This window comes from Amblyomma maculatum, chromosome 1 (genome assembly GCF_055883805.1).
Source record: "Amblyomma maculatum isolate TAMU_Amacu chromosome 1, ASM5588380v1, whole genome shotgun sequence".
NCBI classification, from domain to species: domain Eukaryota; kingdom Metazoa; phylum Arthropoda; class Arachnida; order Ixodida; family Ixodidae; genus Amblyomma; species Amblyomma maculatum.
Window position 1 is genome coordinate 115,594,263 of NC_139344.1, and position 11,912 is coordinate 115,606,174.

Sequence of the window (11,912 nt, forward strand, 5' to 3'; positions counted from 1 at the left end):
TTCGTCTAAAGCACGGTGGTCTAGAGTAGCCAGTGTAGGAAAAATAATAGAAACGGTTAGAGTTTGGTTGGCTCGTTGGCCGAAAAGTACTAAATGCTTCGGGTAACAGTGAAATGTTACAATGGTTTAAGGATAAGAAAAGTGCATGTGATTGTCAAGCTCCTAAGAAGCTTTAATCACCATGGTAGAAAGAGATCACCGCCTGTTCATGGCCAATCCCCATTGTGGGTATGCGCTATGGAGGAAGGAAAGAACTTCCTTCCTCCATGGTATGCGCCAATTTTATGAGAGCAACGGCCATCGTTTATAGATCCTTGCAACGGCCGCCGCCGCTGTATCGAGGTGAATCCGGTTACTCTGGTGCAGTAGCCGAGCGTGCTGACCACTGAGCCACCACGGCGGGTTGCAGTTAAATCAGCCGTTGAGTGCCCCTGCACCACGGTGCTCTGCACCATGCCGGGCGTGCCTGATACTGAGCCGAAAGCGAGCCAAATAATATACAGCTCCCGATGCCTGAGTTCATGACGAATGTTGCCGAAGTTCGTGACGCAGGCGGCGTCGCTGCATTCCTCCATGCTACAAGCGTACGGGCTTCTCACACATGGCTGCATGGCTGGATAGGTTCTGAACATGAAAATATGGCATATGGGTTCTGTGCAAGTGACCATGTGAACCCATAAGTTCGACCTACCTGCAGCTCTCACCTCTTCAGCATTGGTGGTTTGTTGCACCACGCGTAGTACATGACATGTAAATAGCTGGAAATAGCCGGGAGTAATCCTACAGTTCGCAAACAGCAACATAACGCTGCACACAGGTGAAAATCCTAACGTAAGAATAATTTCCAGTTGATCCCAGTTGGTTCTCGCACGGTTTTCAACCGACTGCTACTGGAACTGACGGTGTCAACTGGTCAACTGGAAATTAATTCTTCCTTGAATCAGTTCGGACATGGTGACGGTCATACATCGATCGATATGTCCGTATCAAAACAGTACGCTGGTGGCGAGCACGGCCACCGACCACCAATTACCTCTTTCTGGGCAGGGAAAAAATTTATTTGACAAAAGATAACCCCCGTCGTATAGACGACGACCCATATGCAGGAACGAGTACAAAATCGAGTGAACTGGTCAAGCCTGCGAACCAATAATATCTAGAGCGTACTCAATTCTCAAAAAAAAAAAAGAAAAAAAAACGTACGCAACCGTGTAGTTCGACCGGCCCTATCAGAGAGAATATCGTAATGATCGAAACTTGTGATATCAACCCCGCCCGAAACCTCCAACAGCTGGTATAAACCTGGGTCCGTATTTCGAGTTTGCATCGTTATCGAAAGCCTGGTTGGTGGAAACACCGGAACCGGATGTCAGTTTGATTGCTACCATTTTCGGTTCCGCCGTTTTAACCAATCAGATGACTCGAGATTAGGCAGATACCGGCACTTTTGATAATGACACAAAGTCGGAATACAAATGTCCATTTTTGATCTTGTCAAAACTTGTTTGCCGACTGCTACAACCAACACTGACAATGAGGAACGCAAGCGATGATAAAAATTTATCGGGTGCTTCGTTGAAACCCTGGCCTGACCGACGTTTCATGACAGTGCAGCCACATTTCGGTCATTTATTTTATTTCTTTGAACAGCAATTGCACAAAGGCATCGTGCGCCTATTCTTACACCGTGGTCTATACTTTTACGATCCTAACCCCTCCCCCATCTTCACTTTCTATTTCGCGCCTTCCCCTATAGCGCCGTCCCTGCAGACCGGGTCTAGTGGACGAAAGAATTACACATGAATCTCCCAGCACCTCCACCACTTGTGAAAGAAGGCCAGGTCGAGACGGCAAAGTCGTGACTGCAAGGCAATATGCCGTGTCAGTGTTTAATCTGATGGAGAACCCAGGCACGGGCCAGAGCCGGCACCGCGGGACGATGATGATAGTATGAAAGAGGAAGATCATATGGTATGTACAAATGAAAGAAGATCCGTGGAGGGCTCACAATATATATAATAGAATCCGAATTATTAGATAACGAATTCACAAATTACCCTCCTGAATATCCTGTGTGTATATAGTTTGAAAGATCACGTAAGGAATTTTTTAAGGGACAGAACACTGGAATTTAGGTCTCGATCTTTTTTTGCCGCAATGGAAAGATTGATGTTTAAAATGTTCGATTCCATAACGGTTTTGTTAGAAACGCTGTAGAAAATTTTTACCTGGAATTTTTCGATCAATGCGTGCGCCCGTTTTTATGTAGTCCGATGTTGGAAACCATGAGCAGCGAGCGCTATGACGACTGGTGGTCGACAAAAAAGACGTACCGAAAACAAATACAACCTTCACTCGCGAGACAGTAATCAGACATTTTTCGCGCAGAGTAACGTCCTTTTCAGTTTCACACTCAATGCTGTTACGGCCCAATAACGCACGCCCTCGTCGACGAATGTTTTAGTGGGCACTGTCATTGCTTCATTCGCGAAATTGCAATAATTGTGGCGCCATCTAGTGGCAAAACATAAAAGCAAACCTCTGACGTTGTGAAAACAGGGGTGGTTTTTATTTAAGGACGCACTGGAGAGAGCGCAAAATATAATAAATTATGGCAAGCGCTCCTAGAAGAAAAAAGAACAATGTGTAGTTACGAAAATCCGGGATATTTTGCTGACATGTAATCACGTGGGGGGGGGGGGGGCTACAATGAAAGTACAAGGGTTTCTCCGCTAGATAGCGCCTTTGTTGTTTTTATGCGACTTTCAATGGCAAATTAAAATTGTAAAGCCAACTTTCTTTGGTATTGCAGTGCTCGATCTGTACTATATAAGGCAAGATCTTTTCATCTACACCATGATCTCATGACATATTTTGGCCAGTGTTCTGTCCCTTTAAAGGGCAACTCCGGAGGATTTTGACATTCGAATATTCTAATAAAAATTTTACTGTATATTCTCCTGTCCGTCCTGACGCATTCTACAAAATTTGGGCGCCGTACGATAATCCGTTCGCGCGCAACACGACTTTAAAATATGCTGTTTTCATGGCTTAAGTTGAGACTATTTCTGCCGGCAACACTGAGTTTCTGACGTCACAAACAGTATACCGGCGTTACTGTCCACTTCCCGCATGATTATGAAATTGTGAGGCTTATATTGAACTACCTGAAACATTGTATGCAATGCTTCATGATTTCCATACGTTATTTTCACCATCCAATGCCCGTACGAGTGTTTTTCTAATACTGAGTGTGGCGTCACCATTTCGTCACCTACGTCGTTTCTGGCCGTGAAAGCAGTTTCGGTTTCGATTCGCTGTTTTTCTTTTTTTAAAAATACTTCTAATTGGAATTTCGAAAAGCGGTTTTTTGCGTTGGAGTCAGGACGTGCCGAGGAATGTAATTCAATGAAAAACAGAAAATGATGGAAAAACCACCGGAGTTGACCTTTAAGCTATCAGTCAACGACGTTCATGCGCAGTCTTTGCCTTGCCCTTCTTCCAAGCGTCGCTTTCAGCCATATTTACAGGAAAGATGCAATAGACGCGCGGAAGCAGCAGGCCGCAGTTGTCGCGGAAGCATTACTTTGAAACGACAATGCGGAATGTTGCGGTTGGCAACATCAGGCCAGCGAGAGAATGTGCATGCGACGTCTGTGGAATGTAAACGCGAACGATCCACAACAACGGTGTGCCGTGAACCAGCACGGCGAAGGTGGCACTTTTTTGCCGGTGTCCACGGGTTGAGCCGTGCACTCTCTTTGAAAGCTAAACATTCTGAGAGACTGTATCGTTAGGTTTGGTAACGACCCCGAAAAATGCCATACTCCAGCGAGCGCATACCCGCACGTGCTGACACCGCAATAACCGCGGCTCAACCTAAGCCGCGTTTACACAAAGGCGACAGTAGCGCATCGCATCTCATCGCATTTCGTGGCGCATTGTGATGCGACAGCGCATCATCTCTAGCGCTGGGGTGGCGGCATGTGGTATCGCATATTGAAAGCAACGGCGGTAGCAGGCTGTAAAATTTTCAGATTTCATTTAATATTTATTCGATTTATATACCAGAGTAAGAGGAAAGCTGTTATAAATAATAAAAACCGCGTATGAAGCGAAATTAAATACTTCGCTGCCTTTGCTTATCCCATCTGAAGCTGTTTGAATATTCCGCATTTTTTAGTCATGGCGCTCAACAGCGCTTACTCGCTAAGCCCAACAGCTGTCCAATTCCAGAAGGTATCTTAAAATCTGAGGCGCTTTGTAGCCAGAATTCGTTTGTAGCGAACGCGAAGCATAGCGGAGCGGCAACGACGAGAATTGGTGGTGAGACGAGCGACCACCGCTTCGCCGGACGCCTCCATCTTGCGCTTAAGTCGATACGACCGGGTTTACATGCACGGAGAAAGTCGACTTACCTCTCCCAATCCAGCCCTTAAATGCGATGCGCTTCCTTAGCGTATTACCCTTGTTTACATGAATGTGATACGCTAGGAATCTGCTGCGATGCGATGTGCGAGTCGTCGTATTCATGTAAACACCTGAGACCCCCCCCCCCCCCCTCCACACACACACGATATACTCCTTTCGAACCCGTCTCAACACCCACTCTTTCTCTCCTTCCCCCATCTATAGTCCTCTCATCAGTATTCAAAGCAATTGAGTTAAAATTAAAAAGCAGCCGAGCCGGCTCCGCCCCCTCCCCCTCCCCCCTTAGTAATAAAAAAGAAAACTGTCTTCGTTTTTTTTTCTCGCGAAAAATGGAGCTCGCGCGTACAGCGACGTTAGAAGTAACACAGCAAATACCGATAGTGTTTCTCCAAGGCTTAATAAAGAAGCCTGCAAGCGAGCACGCATGTTGATAAAGTAACAGCTGGAACAAGGGGAGAATGAAACAGGCCGATCCGACTTGTGAACATATTCCTGACCTGTGTGCGGAGTCTGCCAGAATTTCTTGAGGCATTCCAGCTTTTTTTTTTTGCATGTGTCAACAGTTCGCCCACATGAGCCTCAACTCATTTTGTGATTAATTCCAAGCGCGTTTGTCATGGTACCACGTATTTCGGTCAAAGAAAGCTGTTTTGTCTGTCTGCGTGTCTCGCGCGAGTGATGCGGGTGGATGGATGGAAACAGGACTTACTGCGTCGACTGTCTCACTTGATTCGCAAGCCACCGCAAGGGCTACTGCCTCTACGGGGCTTGCGCCCGATGGCCCAGGTTGAGCACTATGAACGGACCCCACATGTGAATTTTCGTGTTTTGTCTGCTTTACGCCGCTCTCGACAGATAATTTCGGTTGTGCCGTCCTTAGTTACTACGGGTACTGATTAAAAATGCTGGAAACGATACCCTTTTTCAACATCAGCAACTTAATTGGTGCCTTAAAGAAAGTAACTTTGCTGGAAATGTAAGCCATAGTAAAAACAACAGAATAATTCGATGTTGAGTCTGGCTACCAGTTTCCCTTTTCGGACTGCATTCAGCTATCTATCGCGGAGGGATGACCTGGTGACGAAGGTGCGCCGGCGGTCTCCCCTGCGGAAAACATAACCGTGCGCGTTCACGACCACCCACTGAAAGACCCCGAGCGAGTTGCGAGAGGCGTGCTCCTCGGTTCGGACCGGGTAGAGGAGTTGTCCCGTCTAGGCCTGGAGGCGAGAGAGAAACGAGCGCGGTGTCGCGGCGGAAGACTGGGAGGTGGAGTCCCCCGTATTCACGAACCAACCTTTACCTTCCCTTTCGAGGTTCTCACCTTTGCGGCTCCTTATCGCGTTTCAGAAACCAGCCTTCCCTTTAAAGGGCAGCTCCGGTGGTTTTTCCATAATTTTGTGTTTTTGGTTGAATTACATTCCTCGGCACGTCCTGACACCAACACAAAAAAAGTTTTTCGAAATTCCAATTAGAAGTATTTTTAAAAAGGAAAAACAGCAAACCGAAACCGAAACTGCTTTCACGGCCGAAAACGACGTCCTACTTGACGAAATGAAATGCTGATGTCACACTTAGCATTAGAAAAACACTCGTACGAGCGTTGGATGGTGAAAATAAAGTGTGGAAATCATGACGCCTTGCATAAAATGTCTGAGGTAGTTCAATATAAGCCTCACAATTTCATAATCTTGCGGGAAGTGGACAGTAACGCCCATAGAGTTAATACAAAGACTCTAAACGGAAAGCTGGGACAGGGAAACGAGCTTACAACGAGCTTCCCACTGGTTGGTCGCCATCATCAGATTCGTCATCGTGGCCAGCACAGTTTTTGCTCACTGCGTCAAAAATGAATAAAGGGATAAAGGTTCGAACAAAAGTTTTAAAAACCGCTGCAGATAACACAACTGTAGGAAATTTCTATACATTGTTTTCAAGTTTCAAGCGCATTATATGATCTTTGGCACCTTCTTGGTCGTAAAGGAATGATGTAGAACGATTGGAAACCATGTGTGCGAGCAGACGTAGCAGACGCCCTTTGAGTTTCGGTTTCAAATTTCAGTTTTCGAGCGCCTCGAGGTCAGACACTTGAAACAACGAGAAGTTTATAGCGAACAGGTGCTTGCTCTTTCATGCATCGCGATGGCGCCTTCCTGCGCTGTATGCAAGGCAACAGCTATAAAAGGATCCGGCACATCGCTTCACGTGTGGGTAGACGTGCCACATTTTATATTTGCAAATATCATAATTATACCTGTGCCAACTAGAGTTTTCTTTCAAGCAAGTCAAATTATGCTAGATTAGATTTGTATGCTTGATTTTTCCCTTCTTGTTCTCCTCTTTCTTTTTTCCTGCTTAATCTTTAGTTTTGCATTATTTTTTTTTATGTCAGCTGACAGCATATGTATGCTCAGACTTGTCTTACGCTGCTAAAAACTGCCCTACAAGCCTTCTGTTGGCTTTGGCAGGCCCATATATGCATCATGGCATTCCACGAATGAATCATTATTATGATATACTTGCATGATCTCGTTTAATGCTACATGGGTGTGAAATTGCACACTATGAGATGACTAAAATGCTCAGTTCCTAACTTCGGGCTGCAACTCGAATAAAAGGTCTTCAGTGATATGCCTTACCACTGTGTGCATGTCTTGCCATCAGATGCACAAAAACCATTATGATCCTGTTTATTTTTAAGTATATTGAGCTTCCTTATCGCCATTTCCCCAGCCTGCTAGGGGACACATTATGCTAATTTTAAAAGGTGAATGATCGAGTGTTTTCAGTGGCATCTAAATTTGTTTTAGAGTAATGTTTTGCATCGCTAATACATGCGGTAATAAAGACGATATTATTTAGCGCATTTCTGATTGGCTGGAGATGATGCTGTGGTGAGATAATCCCATTGCGACATCGTCCCGCGCCAAAAAAAGATACGTCGACTTCATCCTATGCGAAACGCAAGGTAAAAAAATGCACAAGATCCACAGGAGTTAAGAAACCTTTGACATTTATAAAAGGAAACAAAATAAAAAATACGCACACAAGGCAAATCAACAGTAAACACACACGAGCACCCTTTGACATTTACTGTATGCAGCACTAGCCATCCGGGGATAGACCAAGAAGGGCCGTTGCTGTGGAATTCGTCACTGTTTTTTGTTAATATACTGTGGTCGCCGTCTTGCGCCAAAGCAAATTTCTGACGTGTTTTCAGGTGATCTGGCACAGAGGAGATGCATGTGTCCTCGACAGAAGAAATGCATGCGAAGCGCGTAACAATTGCAGGGATAGCCCGCCTTACGATAACAACTCGTAAGAGGTAGGACACCTATGTGATGTTACAGTAGGTACGCGACGCAACATACCACCAGAAATACTCCAGACGCGACGATTCTGCCGTTGTTTACAGCGCCTACTCTACAGTAGCTCAGTAGCCGCCAGTTAACTGCACGCCGCCATCTTCCCACGATCTACGTTGCCAGCTTCAAACCATTTTCATGTGCCCGATTTAGCAAGTAAAAATCATCTGGCAACCATCAAACAGTGTGATGATGGCGGCAATCACGCGGTCACTACTCGAATGCATTGGCTGAACGGGCAGCTTTCCCTCCAGAGTCTTTGTATTAACTCTATGGTAACGCCGGTATACTGATTGTGACGTCAGAAACTCAGTGTTGCCGGCAGAAATAGTCTCAACTTAAGCCATGAAAACAGCATATTTAAAGTCATGTTGCGCGCGAACGGATTATCGTACGGCGCCCAAATTTTGTAGAATGCTTTAGGACGGAGAGGAGAATCTACAGTAAAATTTTTATTAGAATATTTGAATGTCAAAAAACCCCCGGAGTTGCCCTTTAAACTACACCTTTAGCCGATTCGGCCTCGGAAAGGGAGTGTTCGCTAAGGTAGCGTCTGACCTACCTTCAGCAGCTCCTTTATACCACGGTACCGCTTCGGTGATCGGTGGAACGAAGCTGCATTTACAAATATCATAATTTATAACGTGGTTTCAGGAGTACCGAGTGCCGTCCGACGAGGAGTCAACAGCGCTGTCAGATGGCAGCACCTCCTTGACTGCCGTAAACACCGCCGTGGTAGCCCCTCCTCCCGCAAACCGTGCGCGAACGACAAGGCGGATAGCTAGATAAATTTGTTGGCGTCTGGAATACTGAGCCGAATATGAAGAATGAAGCACTCGTGAGGATCGTTGACCAGCAGCAAATTGCTGGTATGAGCGATAGCCGCGATACAAGCAAGTTTCTGCTCAAGCCAGCTGCCGCCGGTGCATTGCGGTTCATTCGATCTGCTTGTACTAGCTCTGCGATTAATGCGTCGCCAGACATAATCCTACCATTCTTTTACTATGGCAGAACAGGTTAAAAATAAGGCAGTTTCATAAGTAGACTATTTACGATAGCGTTGATCAGTTCCAAAGCGCCGACCGCAGCGGCTTCGAAGCGAAACAATTTAGGCCTAGCGACGACTAGGGACGGTCACGCACGGCGCCGTCGTGCGCCGCGCTCTCGGTAAGTGTAACGTAGCTCAGCCTGCTCGCTGCATCCCGTGCTGAAAGCGTTGCAAACTCGTGTACTTTCATGATAGAGCTAAGGCCACACATTTTCTGACGTTTCGTTCATCAACAAGCTGTTCAAATGATACTGCAGGCAGGACGGGGCTTCAGTACGCAGTCGCTGCGCTGTCAGCCGTAACCGAAGACGTCGGGCGGTAGAGTAGACACCGCCTGTTTTATGCATCGATTTTTAAACGTGATGAAGTTGGAAAATGAATAACATTGTGAAGCAGACCCGCTCGTACGCTTCGCGCACTCTGGCGCCGACGATCGAGTAGCCTCCGTCAACAGACGCCTCGCAGTTAACGACGCAAACCGAGGTCGCCAAGCTCGGTTTGCGATAACCGCGGAACCACGGTTTGGTCCGCCGTAGCATGGTTTCGCGTAACCGCGGTTAACCCTGCCCGTCCGCTCCTGTGACTGTTGATCGCCCTGTGCTTCTATGGTGCAGGGACATTTCAAGTTGCGACAGGTGATCCCGTGCTGTATGCCGTACCATCTGCGTACTGGTGATCTCGCTGCGTGATTTGCCGTCTGCATGCCCCTGTCGACTTATTCTCAAGGGAATATGCAGACAATAAAATAAAAACGATACTCGCGGAGCTTTATCTTAAATTCTTCTTTAAAAAAGACAGGTTGGCGTTCGCGCAATGATAACCACGAAAACCACTTGTACTATGCTTTCCGGCTAGCAGACGACGCGCACACTGTCTTGTAGTACTGTTGACAAGGTCTACTAGAACGCCGCGCTCATTCTCCGTAAATGAGCATCTTCTTTTTTTTTGGTTCCCATTTTGAGACACCAAAAAAAAAAAAAAAAAAAAAACGAACGCTCACAAAATGCAGCACGAAGCACATGGCAGCTCTTGTATATATTAAACTACAATTTCTAGGACAAAAACAAGCTACGCGAACATATGCTGCTGATTGAAACATTATTATTTGTTTAGCCTCGCTACCATATCGCTTACAACCGCGCTAAGGCACCCTTTCCGGAAGGTTGCCCTAAGGTGGGTCATTGAAACGCGGCTTGGCCTTTGCGTGACCATCCCCTTTCCGTTACCTTTATGAAGGTCGCCTTTGCAGTTGCAGGAAGGTAAAGGTTAGGCCGGTTTGTGAATACGGAGGAGACGAATTTCCTCTATGTGGCGTTGGGTAAAGGCCCTCTCTGGGAGGTGGTGAGGGGTGGACAGCGCCTTCTCCTCGCGGTCCTCCCTAACAGCGCGCGGCGCGGCCGTTATATGGGGCAGGGGATTCGTGTGTATCCCAACAAGGCTGGCCACTAGCAGTAATGCAGATGGGAGGATGATCGCGATAGTCATGTCGACCTCGGATGAGGAGCAGCTCGAATTTCTGAGGGGAGCATGTGAGATCTGCTCCAGCTACGTGGCGCTAAATGACATCCACCGCTTGCTGAAGTGTGGATTCAATTTTGGCACCGTTGCCCGTTGAAACCCAATATGGGCGCGAGCTCCACCACTGGAGCGGGCGGCGCTAGTGTCAACCTGTGGGAGTAAGTGGGACCACATGACTCCGCTTACTGCTGCTGAAGAAAGCTCTGTATTGAATTGGTGCTTTTACAAGCTAAAAGTCGCGGTTTTCTCTGCAGTTTTGTTTTTTTACGTGTAATAGCATGACACAATTTCATCGTCGCTGTGATTGCTTTAGTTTATTTAAGCTGTTGACATGGTTTGTTACTGCTCTGTATGCGCGACGGAATCCGGGGCACGCTTTCATTTCTACCCGAAAAATTAGCTGAAGGAAGTTTGATTAAACAAGTTGCCATTTTGTAAAGAAGTGAGTGGTCATTCTCAACTGTCCAATATGCGTTTCATCGAGCAAGATTTCATCTATATGGAGTTGGAGAGTTCCGTGAGTTGCGGCCAAGGGACTGAGTTAAAGTTTTCGTTGTTGCGTTCATCACTTATTAACCTAATGAAGTCTGATTGCTGGCGGGATAGAAAATACAGGTTGTTTCATCTAAGATTTTACCTGTTTTTTTAAAATAGGAAAATTAATTTTTATTGTCGATTCTTCTTTTAGCTGTTGTATTAAGAGTAGAGAACAATCTGGAGCATTAAAGGGTACTAATTAGCTTAATAATTAACTGAGAATAACTAATTAACTTTTTATTTATACCAGCTAGAAGCTACTTTCAAATTGCAACAGCGAGCTACCGGTGTGAGAATTCCAAATGGTATTTTAAACGACAAGAAACGTGCATTTTTTAAGGACTGCAGCACTGGCAATTCTGGCCACTTTCGACGCACGAAAACGAAACCTAGCAGACGAAGCGCGGAATTGTACGCGCCCACGAGTGACGCAGTCGTGACGTCGCCAGGCGAATCAAGCCGTCTGAAGGCGGCTGCTGCCGCTCGTGAAATACTCGTCTGGCGCTGCGTTATCGCATCCAGTGGTGCGATATCTGTGCATGTACTGCTTTTCTTTTTATTTCACCCTCTGGGAGCCAAAGCTTGTAGTCAAGAGGGAGGGCTGGTTTGCCCATACCATCAGCGCTACGCCCGCCCCATGACAAGCTTCGCCCGCAATGCGTTGGTGATATCTCAAGATCCTAACAAACCATGACGCAGCTCCGCCTCCAGACGGCTGGTTTCTCTCGGTGACGTCACGGCTGCGTCACTCATGGGCGTGCATAAGTGCGCGCCTCGACTGCTAGGTTTCGTTTTCGTGCGTCGAAAGCGGCCAGAATTGCCAGCGCTGCAGTCCTTAAGAAATGCGCGTTTCTTGTCGTTTAAAATACTGTTTGGCATTCTCACACCGGTAGCTCACTGTTGCAATTTGAAAGCAGCTCCTAGCTGGTATAAATAAAAAGGTAATTAGTTATTCTTAGTTAATTATTAAGCTAATTAGTACCCTTTAAGGCTCCTGATTTTTCTCTACTCTTAAT